The following is a 21320-nucleotide window of genomic DNA, read 5'->3' on the forward strand; positions in this document are numbered from 1 at the left end:
TCCAGGTGGCTGCTGTGCACGGGAGCACGCAGCACCGCAGGGGAGTGCACACAGAAGGTGCACCCCCCCACCAGCAAGGTAAGTGGGGGCAGGGTGTGAGGGGTGGGGGTGAGGGATCCTGCGTCCCACCAGGGGTATGGTATCCCTATCTGCCTGTAATGTCAGAATGGGTCAGAATCCTACTATATAGTGTGAAAGAGGAATGCTTAATGGATAGATGGAATCTCTGTAGTTTTTGATCAATTTACCGTGTGCATTTCTTCTTGTCCAGTGCTCATCGATTCGGACCAGTACTAGCTCCAGAGTTTGAGGATCGCTTGGGCAAGACTCCCATCAGAGGACTTTTCTTCTCCTTGCTGCCTTCGCTGTTTCCCACTTGCTCTTTCCCTCAGTGCAAGTGAGAATCAGCTACATGCGCATTCATTTGCCCACTGCCTCTTTTGTTATGGTTCTTTTCCTTTCGCTGCATACTGAGCTCATTTTCCAGTTCAGAGAACTGCAGAGCAAATGGCAGTGGAAGCCTTTTTTCGGAAGCCTGCAAAGTATTGTGCCTTGCAACAAACCAGTGGTTTGAAGCATTTGTCATGGTTGCAGATGTCAAGTTGGCATGGCATTACAAAGCATTCTGTCACCATTTGACCTGTAGCGTGCTGAGTTACGATCTGTGCTGCTGAAGAAAGTCTGAGATCTCTCATTGACCCTGAATACTGTTGTATACCAGGAAGACAGATGATTTGCTTGCTCTGCTTGGATTCATTTTATGTACGTTTCTCATTTTGTGTGCTCAGGAAAACAAACATGTCAAAGTAAGTATGGTGATTTAGATGTGTTGCATTTCTTTTTCAGAAAAGCATGAAAGTGATGAGGTGTGAATGAATAACTGCCTACATTTTGGACTACTGTATTACTGCTACACAAACTTTGAGCTGATTAATCTCATTGCTTCAGTCTTAACTTCATGCAATATCTTGCAGCACTTTTATTTAATAGATGTGTTACATTGTAAGGATGCTTTAATGATGTAATGGGATTTTTAATAACAATTTCCCCCTAACTTTGATATTTAGTGCTAAAAAAACCTTCAATATGATTATGCAGATCACCCATAATTGAGATCCCGAGAGGTTCTTGAGGAGGAAAGAAGCAATGGGTTGGCTAAAGTAGGTAATGTAGATAAGCAGACTGAACAACCTGGGTGGGAGGGGCTCTGAGCATTGAAAAGGACCAGTGTGGTAGTGAGAGTGGGACTTGTGCGTCTATGAGCATCTTTGCAATGGCTTCCTTGCCCCACTGAACTAATTGATAACAGTTCCCCCAGCCTTTAGTGTAGGTAAGATGTATCCCACAGTGTGTGAACTGGGTAAGTTCAGTGTGGGTCAGAAACTAGCTCTATTCTGCACTCAAGAGTCCTAACCAGCAGGTACACCCTTGGAAGGTGTGATTCTACTCAAGCCCAGAAGTCTTAACTGAAGTGTGTGTGTTGGATTACAGATGGCTGGACTGCTGCAGCAGCACAGCAGTTCATAGGATGGGGTTGTAGGGACTTCAGGTTAATGCAAGGCTGCAGCCAGTAGTACTGGATTGATGACAAGTGCAGAGGCAACCCCAAGTCCTGTAGCAGCTCCAGAGGCTGTGTCCCTCGTCTCAGTGTTACTAGAAATCATATGAGTGCCCTTCTACTACAGTCTCTGGAAGGCAGAAGGGACTGGAAAGAAAGCTGGCCCAGTAGGGTGATAGATCCAGTTGTTTCAGCTATCCCACATAAACAGTCAGAAATAACTTTATTTAAGGATAATGCAGATGATTTTAAGTAATTGCAACAGCATAGGAGATATTATTAAAACTCAGCAAATGTTAGTGCGGGAATCTGCTTTCAATGTGTGTAAGAGTATACTAAAGAAAGAAGTTTCTTATTAAAGGAATTGATTCAATTGGCCTCTTGGTATTTTGATGCTACAATTAACATATATGCTTTCTGAAAGATGCTTTGGGCTAATGTTGATGTTCCAGATGTTGGTGTTTATATAGCTGGGTTTTCTTCAATGGACTGGATCTTGGAGGATGTTACTCGGCCATTTTCATCTAATTCCTCAATGATTGTTTTAACCACTCTCGTTTTCTTGGGATCTAAAGATAAAAAAGAACAAGTAATTGAAATGGTAAATGCCAGAAGTGTGTGTATGAGAAGCTTCTCAAACAAGAAAAATATATTTACCCTCACAACATAAAGGTAGGATTCTTTCCATAACATAGTCATTTGAGCGTTTATCTGATACAATATTTTGTACTTACAGAGAGACTTTTTGCTTGATCTCTTTAGAGCAGTCAAATGGAAGAGCTACCTTGGAATTTATGTACTTTCTAACAGTGAACTGGTCATCCAACCCAACAGGAGTCAGTCTGTACAGAAAGATTTGGCTGCCTTGTCTTATGCTTTAATGTGCAACAGCAAGTGCATACAGACAAGATAAGAAAATAGGATGTGCCCCACCCAAACATCCAATAATCCACTATTTGTGGATTGTGACAACTGTGCCTAACATGAGATTCATCGTATCTGCTATATGCTAGATGCATTATATCTGCTATATGCAGATAGCTAGATGAATCAGAGATGTCTGTTAATGTAAGCTGTGTCAGCTAAGAGAGTCAGAGTGGTATAGTGGTTAGAGTTTCTGACTATGATCTAGGAGACTCAGGTTCAAGTCCACACTGAACCATGGGAGCTTCCAGGTGACCTTGGGCCTGTCACATACTCTCATCCTAGCCTATCTTACAGGGTTGCTTGTAAGGTTACAATGGAGACAAGGGAGAATGTTGTAAGCCACTTTGGGTCCTCATTGCGGAGAAAAGTGGGGTGTTTATGAAGTAAATAAATAATGTTTAGGCGATCAGAATGATGGTCTGTGCATCAGCAGCCTAAAATCTTGTTCATGGAACTGTTCACTGAAAAGAGTATGAAGATAATAACTTCTAATCAGCAGGAAAAAATTAGTTAATTGAGTTCTACTTGTTAGATCAGAATTAGTTGTAAATTGAGCCCAGTAGTAATAATTAATAAAACAAGTTAAAGAATGATACTTACCCTTGTCTCTGGGCTTTGGGTCAGACTGTGCAGTTACAGTCCCACTAGAACCAGGTTCTGTGCCAGATCCAATGGTGCCTCTAGCACCAGATACTGAGGTTCTTGATCCTGAGCTTGATCCAAAGCCAAGGTTTCTTGAACCCAGATCTCTGCTACCACCATATCCAGATTCACTGTCAATAGGTAATTGGATTTATTCTTGTTACTCTTGCTTAATTAGATTTCCAGCATTTTTACTATCTGCATTAATCAAATATGATTTGATCTAGGGAAAACTTGAAGCTTCCTCAAGTTGCACATATTCTATATTAGGTACTTGGTAAACTATAATTCTAAGTGGAAAATCAGTGATGAAGCAGAAAATTTTAATTCTTGGTTTAGAAAAGATTATTTCACATTTGTATAGGAGGAATATAGAGAAAATTTACAATGAGAAAGACCAGTGATCCAACTGCCAATATAGTTTTAGCATAGGTTTCCAGGATCTTTGGAGGCAGTCTCTTCTGGCCATGTTATCTGAAACCACTTAAATGGAAGATGCTGTGCATCAAACTTGGGATGTCATACATGCAAGTCATACATTTAATCATTACTGAACATTCAACTGTTTTGCATAAGAAATCTTACAAGGATGGCAGTTGTAAAGGCTTTCACACTGGGATTATTCAGGAAACTATGCTATAATTGCACAAGAGTTAAAACAGAAGTACAGAATAAGAGATGAGTTTTTCTTGGTTCAAAGTATGAAAAGTCATTCTAGTTCTTGGACTTTTTAGTTAACATCAGGGCTTTTTTTCAGGGGGAACGCGGGGGAACGGAGTTCAGGAACTTCTTGAAAATGGTCACATGGCTGGTGGCCCCGCCCCCTGATCTCCAGACAGAGGGGAGTTGAGATTGGAGGTCAATCTAAACTCCCCTCTGTCTGGAGCTCAGGAGGCAGGGTCACCAGCCATATGACCATTTTCTCTGAGGGCAACCCACTGAGTTCCACCAGCTCTTTTCCCAGAAAAAAGTCCTAGTTAACATCAAGGATTTCCAACAACTTCCCAGTGCAGCTGGTAGACTTTCAACTCTAACTCACCAGGTTTCTCTTCAACTGATTGCTCATCAGTGGATAAAGGAATGTGGTTTGCCATTAGTTTGAACCTCAACTATAAATTGTAAGGTTGCCATGTCTACTAGAAAAGGGTCTTGCAAAATAAACTGCAATGGATGATATTCCATGGAAATCATAGACTAAAGATGTATTTGCTCTTGAAGTTATGTCAGAACTGTTATAGGCTGAACCGTTGCATTAAAAGAAATGTAGCTGTCTAAAGCAAAATGAAGTTTCATCGGATAGCCCAGTGCACTGCTATTATATGCCAGTTTGTTGCTCATTTATGTTGGCCTACAGAGCATCTGATGTGCAACCAACTTACTATCTGTACTAATGTGGACAACTTTTAGGCATGTAGATAAAATTTCCAAAGTTATAGCTATTTATGACAAACCTAACTCATATACTCATTTTTAACAAAAAAGAATGGGCAAAAAGGAGCACACAAACAAGGTTTCCTACCTTGCTTCTCCATCAATCAGACGCCGATAGGTCTCGATCTCATTCTCCAAGCGGATCTTGATGTCCAGGAGTTGTCTGTAGTCTGCACTTTGGCATTCCATGTCCTCTCTTAGCTGGTGCACTTGGGTCTCCACGTGGCTGATCAGCCCTTGCAATTGCAGGAGCTGGGCACAGTAGCGACCTTCTGTTTCTGCTAAAGTGGCTTCAAGTGATTGCCTCTGACATAGAAGAGATTAACAAACATAATTAACCCAGAGCTTGTTTTACACAAAAGATTGCTATACCGGCATGCCCTTGAAGGACAACATTATTTTTGTGCTGTTTTGGCAATACATCCATCTGTGAGCTGTCTTTGAGTTATTTATTTGCTGTGCATCTGTGACCACAACCCACAAGATGCACTGATTAGATTGTTTAAGGTTGCATGGTAGGCTTTTGTGTGAAAAATGTTAGCTCAACTCCATTGGGTACACAAAACTAGTTGTATGGTTCATTTAGATACTGTCCTCTGCATTTGTAAGGGTTTTGTTTCTATCGAGTTGTTGCCTGTTCAGGGTCTTTGGAATGGAGCTGGCTGCAGATCAAATAAACGTTATTCCTAATGAGTGTATATGAGGTGCCATAACTGGTTAGATGACATTCCGTTTTTGAAATATTGGAGCTGCATTATTAGAACAGAAAATTTTAAGGTGTTGCTTTACTGAGTGTATTAGATTTTTCTCCGCAGATGCAGCAAACGTATCTTATAATGAGTTGGCCAAAGGATCCATTATTTTCAGTCTGCCTAGCATTGAATCTTAAACTTAGAATCAAAGAGAGGCAGATCAGGAGTGCCTGTTATTTCTAAGAAATGCTGATTTTTAATTAACTTCAGCTTTCTTTTTCACCCCTTGAATGTGTAAACAAATTAGAAAGTGAATTCAGAAGTTGTTTTCCATGTGTAACTAACCAAGAATTTGGGGGAGAGAAGGGAAAAAAGTCTTGACACGTGAGATATAGAAAGAGGTTTGCTTACCAAAAGTAACTACCTTCAGGCATTCTATTCAGATTCTGCTATGGAGGGGAGGGGTCACACCCAGCCTGGATTGTGCATTATTTACATTTACATGACCCTTACTCCCTGCACCCTCTCCCCCTTCCCCTCACCACCTATATATCGCTGGCTAGTTTCTTCATACCCTCCATGCATCTGACAAAGAGAGCTGAGGCTCTTGAAAGCTTATGCTACAATAAAGTTGGTTAGTCTTAAAGGTGCTACTGGACTCTTTGCAATTTTGCTACTACAGACTAACATGGCCAACTCCTCTGGATCTATAAGGACATGAGAGATGTGGTGAAAAAAAGCAGCATTTTGCAAGTTACTCAGATAATCATTTGTATCTAATTTAAATATTCCTTATAGGGCAACTCATGAGATCAGGTTTATGTGTTGGAAGGAGATGGTAATTTAATTTTTTTTTAAAGAAGGTGTTCTGTCTGGCTAAAACTTCAGTCCATACCAAAGCAAGTTGAGATTTCAGGTCTATCTCCAAAGCCTGAAGAGTGCGTCTCAGGTCTGTGATCTCACTCTTGTTGGTGCTGGTCTCCTTAACACTCACATTGATCTTCGTGTTTAATTCTTTGCTCTGCAGTAATGCAATAACATAATTAAAATGCAGAATTCAAATGAGACAAAACATTTGAGCACTTGATTCTGTTATTTTAAAAACAAAACATTGGTTCTCTCCAGTTTATAAACTGAAAGGTGAGAAGGTAATTTGAGTGTCCGTGCCTATAAAATGAAAGGTGAGAAGGTAATTTGAGTGTCCATGCCTATGAACTCCTAGTATATGAATGCTAGTAGTAAGGGGCTGGATAATCCATCCACAGTGTTCAGGTCTTCTCCAAGCACTTTCTTAATTACTCAGGAATCGAATCAGGACCAGACAACAGGGATCTTCTCTTTACCTGGTGCCAACTATGGAACTCTCTGCTTGAGAGCTACCTCAGCTCATGATTCTTTCAGTGATTATTTGTGACAGACACTGGTTTCTGCTTTGCCACTCCTGGAAAACAGCCAATGAGAACTGACAGAATGCTGGGCTAGTGACAGTTGAAAATTCGTTTTAAGGCAGTTACAGGGAATGGTTTTTGGCTGCTGAGGAGAAGCAGCAGGGGTATTGCTGGCTGTTGAAACTTGTTCTATTACATAGTAATCATTCCCTGTTTAACCACAATATATCTGTGAGTTTTGAAATCATTCACTCCTGTGTTCTATGTTATAAATAAAATTTATTCTTCATTCTGTTTTAACCCTGACTGGTGTGAAGCTGTTGGCTGAGGGGAAATAAAACACACATATGAACCTCAAACACTCTGGTTGCGACGACCAATGGGACAAGTTTAATTAAATGGTGGCAGCATATATGGGAAGTAAACACAACATTCCCTTTCCCCAATAACCTTAGGCAAGAGGTGGATGAGGGGGAGTAAATACAGGGAACAGGTTGCCTATCTGGTGGAGCCTCTGGAAGGAGGAGAGAGGGAACCTGGAGTGGATTTGGGTCAGGGATCTCTGCCTGAAAAATAAAGTTTAGGCAGGTGGTGTGACTACCCTTAACTGCCTGGGAAGCCTCAAACCTGTGAAAGGAGGTTTATGGTGGGTGGCAGTGTTGTAAGGTGATCAAATGATCTTGTAGGATTTCTTTTCATTGGGCTTGCTTTCAGTGTCCCAAATGAATCTTTGAGTACTAGATGAGCTTTAAGGATATGTTTTATTTAGCATGTTTCTTTGTTAGATATTTTATGGTGATTTATAGCATAGCTTGCTAGCTACATAGATCCAGCAACCCAGCATCCTTAAATAAACATTACCCATTAAGCCCCTTTTTTAAATAAAAAAAAATCAAGAACAGTAACAGTCAGTGGATGATGTGGGAGATTCAGGCCATTATCACACCAATGTTTACTTTAACAATCCCTTACTTGTTTACATACAACAAGTACTTACTGTACTTGTTTAGAGAGAAATTAAAACTAGGAGAGGACAGAAATATGGACCCCTCCAGCTGAACTATGTGGACGTTATCAAAGTAGTGCCTGGATCTCATCATCCTGTGTACTTGTCTCCACCACAGAGAGGAAAGTGGAGCAAAGAGAATTCTGTAATACAAGCTGTGAAGGATTATGGGAGTGGTATTAGTAAATGGCTCCACATAGTTTAGAAGTTTAGAGAGGAGGGTTGGTGAGCAGGAGAAGGAAAAACAATGAACTGAAAACTGAATAGGGAGTGAAAGGAATGAGAGATAATCATACTTGGTGACAGCAGGTTCATCTTGTTTTCTCCTTGCTGGTCATCAACAGAGAGCCACATGTTTGGTGAGCTGTAAGATACATCTGGGCCACTTTAGATGCATCTTATTTGTGCAGTCTCACATGATTACACTGCTTTCTTGCACCCCCTGGCTAATCAATTGCTAGTTTTTAAAATATGTATAGTAAACGGGATGGGGGGGATCCCATTGGGGTTTTTTGAGCTACTGGTTAAATTCCCTGTGTACCCTTGGTGTCTGCCCACAAGCCCAGCTAATATTGCAGTTAGTTCTTGTGATCATTTCTCAAACCAGATGACACTGACTGCAAAAAGCAGATGATGCAGTTTAGCCGATGCTACTTATGTAAAGGATGTGTCTAACTGCACAGGTGCAAAAGAGGGGATGAACAGCAAGTTGTTTCATGCTTTGCACAAATCATTAGTTTAATGATATGACCATAACCCCAACATATATGCCTCTTCTCCAGTAATTGAAGTTATTCAAGACTGTGGAAAAGTAGCCATAAGCTGTGTTGAGTCCTGCAATGTAATGCAAGTGGCAGAGCCCCTGGGGATGGGCGGTATATAAATTGAATAAATAAATAAATAAATAAATAAATTACATTACTTGTAATGCAAGTGAAATAGCTGCCCATTTTTAGCTGTCAAATTGCTTCAATTTGTCAGTTCCATAAATGGAAATAACTGTTGAATTGACAGGTATCATTAGATTTTGTATTAATTTAGTGTTGGGCATGATACACTGCCATGTAGATTTCTGCATGCAGGACTGCTGATTTACCTTTTCATTGAACCAGCTTTCGGCATCTTTACGATTTTGCTCTGCCAGAGACTCATACTCAGCTCTCATCTTGTTCAAAAGTGTGGTCAGGTCAGTTCCTGGAGTGGCATTCATTTCAACATTGACATCACCAGAAGCTGTGCTCTGCAACTCTTTCATTTCCTACATATAGAAAAAGAGGGGATGGGGGGAGACTCAAGATTTCCCAGGGAATACACAAAGTATTTTTAGGTGTTTTCTGCATATGCACACACTGTAGCATCACACTGACTCACTTCATGCATTTTCATACATTAACATTTCTACATTTTTGGAAAAGTCACGCCCACAGTTTATTTTTTACTATGTGAGAATGTGTGTAGCACAGGGAAGAGATCTTGGTTATGTTTTTCTCAGTAGCAAAAGTCAAAATCTGGCAAGTGATTTTGATAATTTTTAAAGTTTTGTCTCTGAGAACAAGAAATGCATACTCATTGTCTCATCAAACTAAGCAGCTCTATGTGTAGATATACTTTTGGGGGTGGTTAAAATTATTTTTGGTATTCATAGTGCATTGATCAAAATAGAAGCTGGAGTCAGGGGAATGAATCCAATGGTACAAGAAAAAAACAACGCAGTTGTGAAATTGCTCTTGTTGGAGAATTTATGTCAAATGAAAAGTGGGATTTAACAATTTGCTGTTTTAGTTTTCCATGCTAACTGGTAGCTTCTTTTGTGCTTTTACTTGTAGAAACAGATCCTTTATCTGTATGAATATATTCTGTACAAAAGCGAGTATAAAAATAAGACAAACTTCTTTTTAATAAAGCAGTCTGTCTTTTCCATTATACAGGAAAAGTAATTGCTTTCCCACTTTTGAATAAACTAATGCTATGATGGAATTGCTTTGCATTAATTCTTCAGTGGATATCTTCAGTGGATATCTTCAGTGGATAAATGGATTAAAGTTGAATGAATATATACAAGCCCTTCAGTGGCTCCCTTCCATTAAGTGAAGAATCTTCCTCTGAAGGAATCTTCCTAGAGGGAAGACTTTAAACCAGTTGAAGGTGATAATTGTGTTAATTCAGTGGAGGATTTCCATCGATGAAAGAGATCTCTGTTCACTGAGCATATCTTGCCTCCTCCTTCCTAGCTGAAATGCCCCCTGAAATGCTGTTCCAAGGTGGACAGAGGACCGTGTGAGGGATAAAGACAGAGGTCTGGACTCTGGAGAAGGAGTGGTAACAGATAAAAATCACCCCCTTTCACCCACGAAACCTTCTGTTGCATCCAAGCCACTGAATCCAACTGTATCAGTGTATGGATATATAGACATGGGCATGAACAAAAAAACCCCCGAACCATGAGGTTCATGGTTTGTGGATTTTGACGAACCAAAAACCACGAACTTGCAAGGAACTGGGGCCAGTTACAAACCAGTTCGTGGTTCGTGGTTTGTGGGGTTTGAATACCTTTTCTGGCTGCTTAGCAGCAGCAGGGAAAGGGGCGTTTAACAGTTTAAAGGGCCCTTTCCTGCCTTGCACAAGCAGCAGATCCCTTTAAACTATCAGCTGGCAGGCGGCTGGGGGAACCCCCGTTTCCGCCTGCCAGCTGATAGTTTAAAGGGACCTGCCGATGGCAAGGCCCTTTAAACTGCCCAAACCCCAGCCCCCACCACCCCAGCCCCAACCCCTGCCCCAGCCCCACACTTACCTTTCCCTGTGGCGCAACGTCCTCCCTTTCCTCCAGCGAGGGGCAGGAAGGCCATTTTCAGCCTCCTCTGCCCCTGTGCAGGCCCGCAGAGGTGGAGGAGGCTGAAAACGGCCTTGCCACCCCTCAAATAGCACAAGCTTCCCAAGGTTTTCAGCTTTTCTGATGGCGCGGTGGCCATTTGAGGGGTGGCAAGGCCATTTTTGGCCTCCTCCATCCCTCTGTGGGCCTGTGCAGGGGTGGAGAAGGCCAAAAATGGCCTTGCTGCCCCTTGCAGGAGGAGGGGGAGGATGTCGTGGGCCGCAGGAGTCCTCAAGGTAAGTGTGGGGCTGGGACTGGGGGAGATCCCCCCCCCCCCGCCAGCTAATAGTTTAAAGGGACCTGCCACTTGCAAGCTGCAGGAAAAGTTTAAATGGCCATTTCCTCAAGGAAATGGCCATTTAAACTGTCCCTTTCCCAATACGACCCAAACGAACCCGAACCAGTAACTAGTTCATGGAAGTTTGTAGAAAGGAGCTTCCACGATCCGTGGTTTACAAACCACGAACTGGCCTGGTTCGTGCATTTTTTGGGTCATAATTGGATTCATGTCCACCTCTACTGATACATAGGAAGCCAGTGTGGTGTAGTGGTTGATGCTTCACTAGGGCTGGAGAGACCTGGGTTTAAATCTCTAATTAGCCATGAAGCAGGCTGGGTGACCTTGACTCATTTCTCTCATAGCTTAACTTCCCTAACAGGGTTGTTGTGAGAATAAAACGAAAAAAAGGAGAATGGCGTGAGTCCCCCTGAGCTCCTTAGAGGAAGGATGAGATACGAAAAATGGTATAAATAATGAAATGTTGCATGATTGTTTCTAGTTTGTCGCACACAAGTTGGGAGACTTGTCAAGGTTTGCTCCTGTTGTAGAGATACTACATTTTCCTAGTAACCCGATTGCAATATTTTGTGGCTGGAAAAATGTAACTAACCCCTTATGATGTAATTAATAACAAGAGAACTCTCCATTTCTATGCTGCTTTGTGGTGTTATATTATTGTTACTGCTCATTTGCTGGAATAGCAAGATTACTTAGCATTCAGATAACAAACTGTTAACTTGCTTTACTCTGCAGACAGCAAAATTGTATTGTATATTCTCATTTTCTCTTAAAGAGACAACAACATGCACACAAATGCTCTGAATATACAGCCCACCTCATTTTGTTTTAAGATGAAGGGGCAATTCCAGGGGTGTAATCTCAGAAGTTTTATTGAAGTTTAAGTGGTTTGTAATTCCCAAAAGGGGACATGAGATTTGCGTATTTCATAACCTCTTTTGTTGTGTAGATCATTTTGCCTTAGATCTTTACAGTTCTATTATTTTGATGGGATGCATTGCCTTTTATACAAAGGATTGTGGAAATGCCCACTTTTACTTTATTCTTTCATTTTCATGTAATAATAAGAAAAATAAACCTACTTTGAGTTCCTGGTATTGCCTGAATAACATAAATCCACCTGTGGGCAGGTAGATGGTTTTGATTTCTGATGAGGAATTTTAATTCAATGAGATTTTGGTATCTTCCTTTTTTTAAAAAAAAAATCAAGTATACAAATGCAAAACCACATGAAAACAAAATATGTTATTCTGAATGATGCACATTTTAATACAAAATAAACATAGACCAATTAGTCACAAATCTTGTTGCCTCCCTTCCCATGTTGTCATACAATTTGTAAGTTTATGTAAACTGCAGTTTGGCAAATTCATAAGTGTCAGCCAAATAGTTTTGAGACATTCCCCCCCCACCACACACACACCTTTTCCATCAACGTGTCATATTTTAGCTTTTGATTATAAGGGCAAAATAAATGCCGTACTACTTCATTCCACAATATTTTTAGGTTTATATTTTTGTGTTTAGCCAGTAGTTAGAGTGACAGACTAAGATCTGGAAGACTCCAGGTCTGAGTCCCCGCTCTGCCATGGAGACCTGCTGGGTGATGTTGGACTAGTCACATGCTCTCAGCTAACTTACCTCACAGTGTTGTTGTGAGGAAAAAATGGAGGAGAGGAGAATAAAGTAAGCTGCTTTGGGTCCCCATTGGGGAGAAAGACGGAGTATAAATGAAATTAAAAATAAAAATTTAATAATATAACATTGTTTTAATTTCCCACAGAAATTCATTTGGCGCCAAATTTGCTTGCCGCATTTGGACAACAACCCCAAACATATTTCCTCCCCGTGCCTTTTCTTCACCCTTCCCCTGCCTTTCTTATCCAAGAGTGTTCTGATGCATACTGATCTGAGGTGGGCTGGAGGCTTTTATTTTTTCAGTTTTTTGGGTTGACAGTCCTTTGGCTGTATATTCTGTGTGTTATTTATTGCTCTATTTTATTATTTTAATGAAATATAAATAATTTCAATCTCCTTTATGGGGGAACTGTGATATTCATTATGAGTGATGTGATATTTTATAGATTTGATTTTTCGCTAAATCTGACAGATCTATCAAACACCACTAGTCTGGATCTTCACAAACTTTCCTTGTAAGTTAATACTTGTTAAATTTTATTTATTTCATTTATACCCCAATGGCTTACAGAATTCTCCCCTTCTCCATTTAAATGCACTGATACCGTATTCAAGGTTTATTTACAGTCTGGGACTTTTTGGTTGCTTTTAACTTTACGGTCCTTTCCACAGAATGAATTTGTTGATCATCAAACAGGATATCATTTGCACATCCTCCCTCATGATAATGCCTCTTTTTAAGAGATACCATCTTTTGTGGGCAAGCTGTTATATTCATAAGATGCTTAACTTGATAACAATGCAATTCAAAACAGAGTTAAACCCTTCAAAGCCCATAGACCTCAATGGAGGGAGAAGGGAGTAAGTCAGCTCCAACTGCACTGAGAGATACTTCATAGTCATTGCTATTGTGGTTATGATGTAAAACATGGTTGCTGCACAAAAGAGCAAAGGCACCCATGGGGCTGCAGTATTTGTTTACAGTTTATAATTTATGTTTATTTCTGTGTTTTGCCATAAATCCAAGAGAAAGCAGTTTGCAATAAAAAGTATGTGCTATGATTAGTGAGGGGTGACACGTCTCATTCCTCCTCACTCACATTCCATTAGTTGAATTAAACATGCTGTGTCCCTTTTATCACCTTTTAATTATTTTAATTGTTTTATTTGCTTTGGGCTGAAATAAATAATAGCAAGACAGCACATAAGTGCGCCGGCAGAAATACTCTAGGGTTCACATATTGTGCTGTAGGATGCACTCACCGTGATAGTATAGTGTGCTGTTGTACAAAGCCATTTTTATTTGTTACAGCCACCTCTGTTAGTCTCTTTCCATGAAAACCCTACCGAGGGTTGCCATAAGTCAGCTATGACTTGAGGGCACTCTCCACCACCACCACCACCACTACGTGTACGGGGTGAACACATTGTTTGTGATCCTCCTGATACGTGCAATTGTTATTTTGTCTGAAAGGGGCAAGATCCACATTTTTACCTTCAGCACTCGCAGAAGCATGCTGAAAGCTTGTGTGTTTCCCCTTTCAGACACAATGGAGATTGCACATATCGGGAGCATCACATGTAGTGCATTGATTCTCCTCATATGCCTGGTAAAACTGAAAAGGGCTACAGATTTCACAATAGCTGTTTCATCCTCTTGTAGGGCATTAAATAGCCACTGACAACCAATGTTAGCCATATTAAAGTTGTTGCGGGTCTTAGATTCAGCCATTGTGAAATGCCAGCATTTGCTCATGATAAATTTGAACTGGCTGATCAAGTATAGCATCCTCTGTTTTGGCAGATTTGCTACCTTACCTCTTCGTGGTTCTTCTTGAGGAAGACCAGCTCTTCAGTCACACTTTCAACCTGCATTTCCAGATCACTCTTTGTCAAAGTCAGCTCATCGAGTACTTTCCGTAGCCCATTGATGTCTGCTTCAGTACTGTGGCGGAGGAACATCTCATTTTCATATCTGAAAAAGGTTTAAGTGTTTAATAATACCTAGCATTTGTACAGCACTTTGCATCCAAATTTCTCTTCGTGTGTTATCACAGTAGTTTTTACAAAAGCCATATAAGGCAATCCAAGGTTGGTTTTTCCATAGACAGGCTACTAAGGGAGAAATCCTAACTATATCTACTTGGTAGTAGTCCCATTTTAATCAATGGGGCTTACTCCCAGGAAAGTATTCTTAGGACTGTAGTTTTAGTGCCTTTTAAACTAAATATGAACCAGCATCGCTCCTTGATCCTTTTCACTATGCTGCAACAGATTACAACTCTGATTAATTCCTGTGGGGCTTAAGCTACTACACTTTTATATGTTTCTTGACCTGTGAATTGCCATTGTTGGACATTGCAAAGACTTTGTGTCCTCCATGTGTCTGGTTGATCAGATGTGCACTAGAAATTCCATGCTCAGAATTTCCCCCAGGCATAGGGCCACAATGTGTGGGGAAAGACTTCGGTCACTGACCTGAAAAAGCCCCAGGCAGCTGCTGCAATTTTCTCCACTGGAGAAACGTCCATGTCGCCATCGTATTTATAGTGGCTTCCGGGGAGAGACAAGCCTCTCTCCCCCATGTACCATGGTTCTGATTTTAACTGGGCGTATGCATGCCTGAGAATTAAGTTCTGACCACTGGACTCCCAAAGCATGTGTGATCAACAAGACCCACGGCATGTGAGATTTAAGAACTTTGTAATGGGATGTGATTGTGAGTTTTTTCTTTCTTGTTCTGGTTATTTTTGTCAGTTAAATTCAATGCACTCCACTTTGAAACTTACTTCATTCTGAAGTCATCGGCAGCCAACCTGGCATTGTCTATCTGTAGGAGAATGCTAGCATTGGTAACACTGGCTGAAAGGATCTGGAAGGGCAGAAACAAGAAACGGCATCGAATGTAAAATATTACCAGAATAATTAGAACTGTACACATGTGTTAGTATAATTGATAAATTGGGCAAATATATAGAGTGAAAGAGAGAGTTTGTTTTGCTGGCGTGTAATTTTTAAAAAATTATTGTGATTACATCCGCACAGGTTTTGTTCACCTTGTGGGGTGGAGCATCTTTCCCTGTCTTTGATACATTCTTTCTCAAACCTGGTTAGTATGATCTTTCTGGAAAGAACACAGCCCAAGCATGTTTGTAAGGATGGGAAGATACTTATTTTCAAAGGTTCTGTCTAAATTGGGACTTTTCCTTCTGTCAGCCCCTTGTGGTTGCCATTTTTCCTTCTGTGTCACCAGAAGGTTTAGGTTTGTTTGTTTTTAATAAAAAGGAAATTGCTATTGTGCTATCGTGAAATTAAGTTATAACGATCTATTGCCCCAAGCTACTAATTCCTTTGAATCCCCAACTTTCATTTTTAAAAAATCCTCTATCCCTTTTTGCTTCCTGGAAGAACTAGTAGATCGTGGCTATAGATTGCCATAGGTTGTGGTGGTACAGTGGGGGGAAGATGCAGCAGAAACGGTGGCTGATGAAGGGAGGATATACACACCCCATGTGGAAGCTCTGTTGCCAGTGGCGACTGCCTCTGCATTTGCCCTGGCTATGACAAGGAAAAAGAGAATCCTCTCCATGTGTCAAACTCTAGCATAAGGCTCAGGCTGGAAATTACTCAAGATGGGGTTTGCTGCTGAAAATGGCACTGGTGCAGTTTCTTACCCAGTGCAAGATTCTTTAAATGGGGACTCATCTGGGTCTTCGAAGTCTAGTTGATCTAAAGTGCTATTGGGACCTGGATCTTGCTCTTCGACTGCAGACAAACACAGCTTACCCACCCAAAACTATTTAAATGGGGACTGAATCTGGAATCCTTTGCATGCAAAGAATGTGCTCTACCACTAACCCTTGGCCTCTCCACATGTTTTAAATGGCATGGAGAGACTGGCCAGAGACTTTTTTCTTCCTCTTTCATAATACTGGAACTTGGACACATCCAATTAAATTAATTGTAGATTCAGGACATTCTTCTTATGTAAAGCATAATTAATTGATGGAGTTTGGTACCAGAGGATGTGGTGATCATCTCTTCCTTGGAAGGTTTTTAAAAAGTGTCAGTCAAGATTCATTGGGGGTTGGTAACTTTATCAGTGTCTGTTAGCCACAATGAATAAATGGAACCTCCATGTTCAGCATCAGAATACCGGGTGTTGGGGCGGGACAGGTTTTGCCTTCATGGCCTGCTTATAAAGCCCTTGTTGGAAATGGAACGCTCAATTGCATGGACTTAGGTGGAGTGCATGGGCTTAGGGCTGCTCATATGTTCTTAAGCAATTTCCCATTTCTCTGACTTATCTCATGGGGAACAAAAATGAGTTTGGAAAATATATAATACATTTTCATCATAGATGACAGCTTTCTTGGTAACCTCAAAAGAACAAACATTCTTTCTTTTGGAAATTCAGGACTTTCCATAATAAACTAGAAGACGTATCTAGGATGATGTTATATTTCTTCAGGATTTCCCCTAGATTTCTTCAACTGAACTGCAAGTGTGACATTTTATTTCCTTGGACACTCTCCCCATTATTTTAAATGAAAATGCACTGAAGCCTGCTACTTTATGCCTGGTCTGTTTTCAGATAGGGCAAACTTATCAATTTGGTTTTCATGCCATAGTAGTCTTTCCCAGAAGACACCATTGACTTCTGAGGGAGGTGTGACAACACTGACAAGCCACAAGGGCAAAGTACATGTTAAATGCAATGGCATGTGAGGAAGTCTTACCATCATTTCATAAAAATAAGAAATAACATTGAGAGAAGGGAACTTGGAATGAAAAGTGTGTGCGCTCACCTAATGTTGCACTGTCCATCATTTCTCCACTCTATACTCCCCAATAAATAAATAAATAAATTTATTGAAATGTATTTCAATAAATAAATTTAGGCTGGAGGAAGGCTTTAAATTCTGCTGAGTTGTCACATTCATGCCATTGTTTTAATGACAGATGTACTGAAACAGTTCTGTCTGGATCAATTATGCTGAAATTTCTATTTGTTCAAAGAAGTACGTAAGTTTGTGTGTGCGTGTACATACGTGTGCATGTAGAACAGGAATTGGAACTCCAGCAATGGTATGTAACAGGATGTGACCTTCATCTCGTACAATTGAAAAGGCAGTTTTCATGAATATCACAATATTTAGAAACTGTCCCTTTTATTGCCCTAGTGAATATAGTTTCTTTCTTACTGCCTTTTCATTTCAGAATATATTCTGCATTATTCAATAGCATAAGCGATATACTAGAGAATCTCTTTCAAGACAGATTCTCTTTCAAGATGAAGGAGGCTTGAAAGCTCATACCTTGGAATTTTAGTTGGTTTTTAAGGTGCTACTGGACCCAAATCTTGCTCTTCTACTACAGACAACTAGCCACCTGAAACTATATTTCAAAATAAAGAGTCTACTCACCTTATTTCGAAGCTCATCAATTGTAGTGTAATATTTGCTATAGTCACGGGGTTTGCCATCATTGTGCGGACCAGATTTTTCATACCAGTTTTTGATTTTTTGCTCAAGGTCATTGTTTGCCTCCTCCAGAGCACGTACTTTAGCCAGGTAAGAGGCCAGACGGTCATTAAGGTTCTGCATGGTTTCTTTTCCACCCCCAGAGAGAAATCCGCCATCACAAACAACAGTGCCAGGACTGTACATAGGAAAGCAACCAGCAGTGCCCCCGCCAATGCCACCCCAGCTTGATTCAGCACCACAGGCTACCCCAGTACCAAAGACATTGGACCCTCCACCACTAGAAAAGCTGTATGTTCCACCGCTACCAAAAGTTCCCACAACGGACCCTCCACCCAGGCCGTACATTCCACAACTAGAAGGCTTTATGGATCCCCCACTGCTTCGAGGAGAGCAAACCTGCCTAGATGCACGGCCAAAGAAAGACATAATCTTGAGGCAGAGTTTCAAGCGAGTATGCAAAAGTAGCAGTGTCACCTAAGCAGAGTTTGAACTGCAAGAATAGCATCAAGCTTTTATATACCGATTTTTGCAAGGGCGTATTCTTTGTTTGCAGCATGTTTTCTTAACTCCATTGTTTGTTCAGCCAATTTATCATTTCTAACTTGCATGACTTCTGGATATTAATAGCCAGACCCAGTATTTCATCTTGTTCGTTTTCCCTTGGGCCATTTGTGATTTTTTTCCCTCAAGATGGAGAATGGGGTGGATTTGACCAGGTGAAAACTTTCATTAACTTTTCAGCAACGTTGAGTAATTCCTCCCGTCCCAGTCCTGCCATTTTTTTTAACCCATCATTATAAACATACTTCTTTAAGTTCCTACTATGTCACACTCACACTTGCAACACAGAGACTCCTTTGTGACAAAAGGGTACGCAAACTTCTTTAAAGGATGGTTCCTCTTCGTCTCATTTCCTCATTCTGGGTGGTGCAGAGAGCTATGTGGTTCATGTTGTCTCTGTGAGAGCATCCTTTCATTGTTCCAGCTGTCTTCTTTTCTCATGTGGGAGCTTTGCAAATACATTTTTATGTTATTCCTTTAAGCTCTTTGCTATAATCACAGACTTTAATCTAACAACATGTTGATTTTGCTTCCTGAAACTTTTTTTGCTTTCCTGTTGTCAAGGATCCAGTGAATGAAAGGGGTTTCAATAGTCAGCTTAATTAAAACGTGCAACACTTGGGAAATTTCAACAGCGCTTTAGAAATTTAAAAGCATCCAACAAGTGAGGAGATAACTTTTATTGAATCAAATGGTCTTTATGTCTTAGGGTGCTCTTAAGAAAAAAAATGAAAGATATATTCAAACTGATGATTACTTGGTTGAAAAGAAGGTTTGAGCAAGTAGAGTCAGTTATAATATAAAGAATCTGGGGAATCAGGTTGCCCACACAGCCACGGAGAAAGCTGTGAGAAATTCAGTGGATAATTAAAAACACACCAATTCTATTACACAATTCACAGTGCAATCCTAAGCAGAGTACTGGAGTGACTGTTTAAAATTGCACTGTTTGTCTTCAGTTCCTTCTCTGGCTTAGGGCACGCACACACACAAGGTTCTTGTGGACATCTGAACTGGCCTAGTGCATTTGCATACTGGCTGGCCTCTTGTTTGCATACACAAATTCATTCTTGGATTCTGCAGGATGTACTCCATGTTCTCTCACAATAGGGGACGGCCATCACCTTCATGATCAGCAACACTCAGAGGCACTGGGCTGTCATGTGGAATTTGGTCTGATTAGGATGTTCTAATGCTTTCAGTCCAGAAGTAAATCCAGAATCTTGCATACAGTACAAACAGTATGCTGGAGTACGATGAGAGTGTTGAGCATTAATGGGTTTGTAGACAAGTGCAAAACACAGTCACAAGTCTTTATAAATACGGGGCATTTTTTTTTATAATTAGTTATAAGAAAGTTTTCTGGAATGAATGCTCATAGTCATATGTACCAGCAGTTTCTAATATGAAATCTTCCCTTTCAGTAAATGTACAATGAAGGAATTCAGAGAGTGATCAGTGTCTTATACTCTAAAATCTGGATGGTTCTATGTGATATACAATCATTTTTTAAAAGGGTGAAGGGAGTGGTTTTTCATCTAAGAAAAAACATTTATTTTTTTTGTGCCTTCAAATTTAATAAATGATATGGGGGCAAACAGGCATGTTTCACATCCATATACAATTAGCCTTTCCAGGCCAGGTCTAGACATAAAGTCTCTCTACACAAGACATCTTACATGGGGATGCTCAAGTGTAGGGAGACGCAATGTTAGCTGGGAAGCGTAGTTTAAAAATAAAAAGCTGGGGGAGAGATCACTCCTTAGAGGGTTTGTTAATTTCATCTTCCCCATCCTGAAGGCTCTGTCAATTTCACCTTCCCTTGGGGGAGGCAAAGATAAAATTAACAAACTCTCTGAGGAGCAATCTCTGCCTGCTCTGTCTTTTAAAACTACCTTCACTAGTGAGGTGAAATTGACAGAACTTTTGTGGAGGTGAAATGAAATTAACAAACCCTCTGAGGGGAGATCTCTCCCACCTCTGTCTTTTAAAACTACGCTTCTCAGCTAACATTGTGTCTCCCTACACTTGAGCATCCCCGTGTAAGATGTCTTGTGTAGAGAGACTCTCAGTGTGGCTAAAGCACTGGCACAAATCTTGGTTCTATGAACTTAAGAGGTAGCCTTGGATAATTCACTAGGTTACTCTGTGATCTCTTAGTTTCAGCCATGCTCTTTACATTTGTAATATGAAGATTGTAATATTGACACTTAGGGTTGTTGTAAGAATTACCAAGATAATATACATGAAATGTTTTAAATACTCTGAAGGACTATACAAGTATTCACTATTGTTATAATTATTATTGCAGATAGCTGCCTAGCCCAAAGCAAAACCTTAAGAAGACCAAGCAAAACAACACAGACAAGAAGGCATTGAGAACGTATAGACTATCTTGGTTGGTCTTTATAAGAAGGTATTGCATGACTTTTGTCTTGTATTATTAAAATAATTGCAATTTTACTGCTACAAAGTGGGAATTTGAACCTGGGTCTCCAGAATCTGCAGAAAGCTGGTGAAACTGCAAAGCTGCTCTGGGCTTATTGCAGAGAAAGTGCAGTGGTGGACAGGCTGGTTTTCCTAGGATTGGGGAGGTGAGATGATACGCCATCACTATTCACAGGACATTCATCTGCAGCATTGAGAACAGAGGGCTACAGTCAGTTTACACTTAACTAGACTGAGCTACAGTTGCAGTGGCTTTTTTTTTTAAGATTATGATAAATCAGTGCTTAAAAAAATACAGAAGGATAAGACTGAAACAGGGATGCAGTGTTCCAGCCATCTGGGTTCTCAATAAAACAGAACGAGCACAATCGTTCTC

General features: G+C 40.5%; 1 pseudogene; it reads right to left on the minus strand.

Annotated features, from left to right (window-relative positions):
• Positions 1 to 1764: 1764 nt before the first annotated feature.
• Positions 1765 to 18507, minus strand: LOC129338352 (keratin, type I cytoskeletal 47 kDa-like; annotated as a pseudogene).
• Between the last annotated feature and the right edge of the window lie 2813 nt (positions 18508 to 21320).

The sequence above is a fragment of the Eublepharis macularius genome, chromosome 12 (assembly GCF_028583425.1).
Source record: "Eublepharis macularius isolate TG4126 chromosome 12, MPM_Emac_v1.0, whole genome shotgun sequence".
Classification (NCBI taxonomy): Eukaryota; Metazoa; Chordata; class Lepidosauria; order Squamata; family Eublepharidae; genus Eublepharis; species Eublepharis macularius.